A 5853-nucleotide genomic window follows, 5' to 3' on the forward strand; every position below is an offset into this window, starting at 1 on the left:
TATATATATATTCTGTTCTTGCTAAGTGACCAGTTAAACAGTCACTGCAGGTTTGTATGTAAAGAGCTGCTTTCTGTCCTGATGTATTGGCCTAATTATTTGTTTTACAGGGCCCATATGTTGCTATAGAATCTGAGGGGAGAAACAACCTGCCATCAATCACTTTGTGACTCCTTACTACATAGAAAATAAACTGATCCACTGTGGAGAAACACAGTCTTGTTGCATTTAAAGCATTCATAGCTGAGAACCATCATGTCTGATTAGACTCCATCCTCATTATGTGTCCTGATAAGTGTTAAAACAAGCATGTGGCTGCAAATTATCCATATGCTTGTTGCCAGGTTACAGGGTGAATAAAACAGAGTAAGGGGAAAATATGCAGAACTGATCAAATCAAGCCTGCTCAGAGCAAAAATGACTAGTTAATAGAAAACAGCAAAGGAAAAGGTATGCAGTGATGTCATATTGAGACAAAACAGCAAAGCTTTGTGGATTTATGGCTTTAACAGCTGTTAAGACTTTACTAAGCTGATTCCCTTTGGATTAAGAATGTTCAATATTAAGCTATTGTCTATTGCTTTCCCTCTGTATTGTACTCATTCATTCCTGGAAAAACAATCCAGCTGTATAACATAACTTCTTAGGGGCACAGCATACCTGGAACTGCACACATTATCTCTTTAGAAACYTTACAAGTAACTGAGTATTGCTCTGATGGTGGATAAACAAAAACCTTTTGACTTGGGTGCAATAAATAGAGAACTGCTAATGTGACAGTCTTGTTATCAAAACTGTCTAAATTAAGTGCTGTTACTCAGCACATGATAATTATAAATACACTCACTGCACCAGACATTATTCACACCTACTGACTGCTCTCAATGAACCACAGCAGAATAAATGAACCACCTTCTAAAGCAGTGATTCTCAACCAGGGGTATGTGTAAACCTTGGGGTATGCAGGCATATTACAGGGGGCATATGGAAACATTTCCCAGGACTAGGATATGTAGGTCTCAATGATTTCTGCTATGTGGAAAATGCAGATGGAATCGTGGAATTGACAATATAAAATGTAGAGTTTCATGGAACTTGCTCATTTGGATGAGTTTCTGATGTATTTTGGACGCTACTGTTTCCTGTACCTGCAGTTATCTGGTTTATTTATTTAATTCTTTATTCACTTTTAAGGCAACACATTCACATTTATGTTTAATGTAAGGTGAAAAGAATAAAATGCCTTAGAATTAAATGTTCAAGTTAAGGGAGTTAAAGAAATAATTTTCATTTAATAATCAGTTGTTGTACATTATAGTTTTGGAGAATCGTCGTTACGTTTGACTGAGGGGGTACTAGTGGTATAACAAAATGGCTCAGGGGTACACAAGTCTGAATAGGTTGGGAACCACCACTCTAAGCAGAGATGTGATGTAACTAAGTACTTATGATCTAAGGATGGAACCCAGGCTTAGTGTTTGACCCAAGGCCAGACAGTCTTGATCATGAAGCACATTGTAAAAATGGCAATCCCATCAATGACTGCCCAATCACTTGCCTTTGTACAACATGAAAGGCATTATTGAGGCTATGAATAGGCAGGCACATTGGTCAATATGAAAGGGAACTGGCAACAACATAAAAGGGGCCGAGGCGAGCACAAGTTACTAATCAACAGAACCGTAGCTCAAGACTGTAAGACCAGACACACAAACCTGTGTACCACCTGAACTGACTACAAGAAAGCCTATGACCTGATGCCACACAGGTGGATCCTGGAATACTCTACAACATCGACATGACACCAAGATCCTTCTTTGAAGACTTAATAGGAACATGAAGACTCTAGAGGTCAATTTAAAGCCCAAGTCAGCATCAACTGTGGAATATACCAAGGTCCCTACTCCTGTTCTGCACGAGCCAGAACCCCCTCAGACAGATCATGGCAAAGAGTGGTTYTGGATAATGGTTCCCAAGTGGAATAGTCATCAGTGAACTCTACATGGATAATTTCAATTATACCAAAAACAAGACATAGCCAGGATATACAGCAAAGACATTGTGATGTCATTCGGACTGGATAAATGTKATRTTCAAGAGAGGCAAGGMGATCACAACTGAAGGGGTTAAACTACCTGAAGACTACATGTTCAACAGCTTGGAATCCCAGACAAATGGCAAACATGATGAGGTCATGAAGAAGTCAACCATAACCACGTACCTGCAGAGAGTAAGACGGGTCCTGAAGAGTCAGCTAAGAGGTAAGAACTAAGTCTAAACTAGACAAATATTTTTGTGCATTCATTTCATTTTTGGTAGCAAAAAAAATCACAGCAGTAGAGTTTAATGTTGCTGTTAGTTTTTCATTAAAATGTTGCACCACTAGAGGGAGACACCAGCTCAGAGTCTGCAGTCTTTTCTGTAGGTTGATTGAACAGTTTTATTTATTAATGGTGCTATATTTTACATGTGCTTCTGATCTTTGTCTAAATACTCATTCATTTTGTATTAATACTGTTAAAGAGGCATGCTACTCTCTGGACAGGTCACCATTCCAACAAGGAAACTCACAAGACAGACAATAATATTAAACAATTATTGTGTTCAGACTGAATTCTGGACCTGTTAATTTTTTTTTTTTGATGGTCTAACCGGAATAGGTTGATCAAAAATTAGTTAAATGATAAGTAATTTGTCAATAATGTTTTCTCCATTATTTTGTTTTTCTAATATTTTTTGACTAAATATAGATAAATATAAAATGTGAAGTGAAAAAAATCAATTAAACACAAATCTGTGAAATATTCAATGTAATATTCAATTTTAAAATTTATTAGAACTGTTTTGTTTGTGTAATTAAATTGAACCAAATTGTTTGAATGTCTTAGTTTAGGTTGACATGACTAGCTGTGATTTGGTTCTGTATAAATACAGCTGAGCTGAATTAAATAAAATACACAAATACTGCAGCTAAGGATTAAAGTAGTATTTTTTCCAAATAAGGCTACTTAGATTTTTTAAAAGATTGTGATGAAAAAAGTGTAATTGTAAAAAAGAAAAAAAAAAGAATAAGCACCTCTGAGCTGTAGTGGTGCAGAACATGTGAGTCAGCCTTATATGGCACTGCTGTGTCTTTAAAGCCCACGCTGTTTTTGGCTCCCTGCCCAGAAAGTTTATTTCCCATCCAGCCACATGGACTGGACTCAGCCGCGCAGACAGAACAAGAACCTTCCTTCAGAGCAGCGGCTCCAACAGCAGCCTGAACCCAAGAGCCTCTAGCTCAGACCAAGAGAGCCACACATCCCCAGGAACCTCCCCAGCAGATCTGACACCAGCCTGTTGGTCCTCAGCAACCAGAGGTAAGATTAAGAGAGTGGCAGCTTTCAGGTGCACCACTGTAAAGTGGTATCAGTTTGTGTTTTGAAACTGTGGGTTCTATGGTTTTGATTTGCTGATCATTTTTTTTTTGAAGTTATGCGAGAACGTTCAGTGAGTTTATTGTGTTTGGTTCAAAAGTTCTGCTGCCACATGAGAGCTATTGTCTTTGGAAAAAACAAAGCCTCTTTTCACAAACCCCATAATTCCCCTCAGTAGCCAGGCCAGCAGTGTGCAGTCTTTGTGATGTGGACTACTTTTTAAATGCTCATCTTATTAAGTAGAGAATTTACTCAATGTTTGCATACATACAAAAATGAGCTCACCCTCAAAGAGGAAATAGAAAAATGTGAATGAAAAGTTAGATTATTTCWCAGCCATTAGGAATGTCTAAACACCCAGAATCTACTGAAATGAATGAATGGGTCATGTCACAGGGACCAACATCCACCATCTTCTTGTAGTAAACCGAGTGAGTTCTGTAAACATCCTGGCTTGTTGGTGGTGAAAACACACAAACACACACACGGAGGCTGCAACAGTGTTGAAGCTTCTGGGCTGTAATTTTCTGTAGAGATGAAGTCACAGTCAGACACACCCAGAGGCTCGGGCTCTGAGCAGGAAAAGGCCAGGGGTGGAAGACGTTCAGCCCTGGCTTCGAGTGAGTCACTCGGCCGAGAGGAAGCCGCTGTTTGTTGGAATTTCCATTCAGTTTGGAGCAGAGGAATTTCAGTCTGTGTCGGTGTTTAAACTGAGGCACAAACGGGAGGAGCCAGCACGAGCTGGATGACAGCTCTGTTGAGATCACATGCTGAGATTTTAATTTGGCATAGCCTACTGGTGGTAATCAGTTTGTTGAAATGAAACAAACCATTTTTTTAAGTTGTATTGACTCTGGAATGGGTTCTGAATTCAACTGACTTCCTTTTCTTTATGACCTGCAACATTTTAACCCTCACTTCCTCCTTTCTCTGTGAACAGAATGAACAGAATCCATTAAGCGTCACAGGCAGAGTTTAAAACCTCATATTTTAGTCCATTGCTTTGGTTTTGGAGAGGACMAAGCTCAGCTTTAGCAACACAAGCATGGTGGAAGCAGAAACGAAAGGTTTGAGTCAACATGAGGATTGTGTCTCTAAATAGACTCCCAGGCTCAGATCTATGATGACAGTCATAGTTTGACTAAAACGTAAGTGAGTGAGGCAATGAAGTTACTTTTGGTTAACTTCTTCTGACGCCTGAAATCCTCTTCATAAAAAGAACTACAGCATATAATGCATTATGTTTTAGTTATTCAGACTCTGCTGTCTTTTCTTCCTGATCTGGAAGCCAGATTGTGCAACTTCCTGGCTGTAAAAATACTGCATGATTAGTGGGGACAAAAGGACTTCCATTGTCTTAACTTTTAACTCCATGTTCAAAGTCTGTTAGTGTGGATGAAACACAGGAACTTTCTTCTTCAGCACATCTTTTGGACCACCTCTGCAGCACTTAGCGTTATTCTTGTTTGTATGAAAAACACTCTAGTGACTGATGCAGCACACAGTTCCCTGCAGAGTATCAGTCTGTCAGCTGGTGCCAGATCATAAAAACCTGCGTGTCGCCACACGTGTGGGATCATAGACTCACCAAAAAAGAATGAAACTTATTTTTGTTGTCATTGCTTTAAAGAAGCMCTGCTTTTAAATGCAATTTGAATATACTTACCGTATTTATTCATGTCTAATACGCTCATCGTTTTTTGAGCTTAAAATTTTAATTATCAATAACCCATGTATAATACTACTATACTACTACCCCACCCCCCACACACACACACACACACACACACACACACTTTACGGATAATTTATAGGGTTAAATTTCTAGTATTACTTGAATAAATATAGTAATTCACTCTACATTATTAAACAACGGCTTAAAATAAAGCTGCAAAATCTTTAGACTATTCTGAGAAATTACAAAATAATAATAAATAATTGGAATAATACATTTACTACAATAATCCCCACAAATATTTACAAAAATATATAATTGTGCATGACAAAGTGTTGCAGTGACTACGTTATGTCCAGAGTTGTAAAGTAGCGAAGTACAAATACTTTGTAACTGTACTTAAATAAAAATTTTGGTTATCTCTACTTTACTTGGGTAATTATTTTTCAGCCTATCTTTTACTTCTAATCCTTACATTTTTACACAATTATCTGTACTTTCTACTCCATCCGTTTTTCAAAAGGGTAAGAAGTAGAAAGTATATAGTATATAGTATGTATAGAAAGTATATAAGGATATTTATATGAGAAGTATAAATATACTGCAGGTAAAATAAGTATTGAACACGTCACCATTTTTCTCAGTAAATATATTACTAGAGGTGCTAATGACATGAAATTTCCACCAGATGTCGATAACAACCCAACAAAGAAATCAAACCATAAATGTCCAGAAATGAAGTTTTTTGTAATAATGTGGAAT

This window comes from Austrofundulus limnaeus, unplaced genomic scaffold (assembly GCF_001266775.1).
Source record: "Austrofundulus limnaeus strain Quisiro unplaced genomic scaffold, Austrofundulus_limnaeus-1.0 Scaffold60, whole genome shotgun sequence".
NCBI lineage: Eukaryota > Metazoa > Chordata > Actinopteri > Cyprinodontiformes > Rivulidae > Austrofundulus > Austrofundulus limnaeus.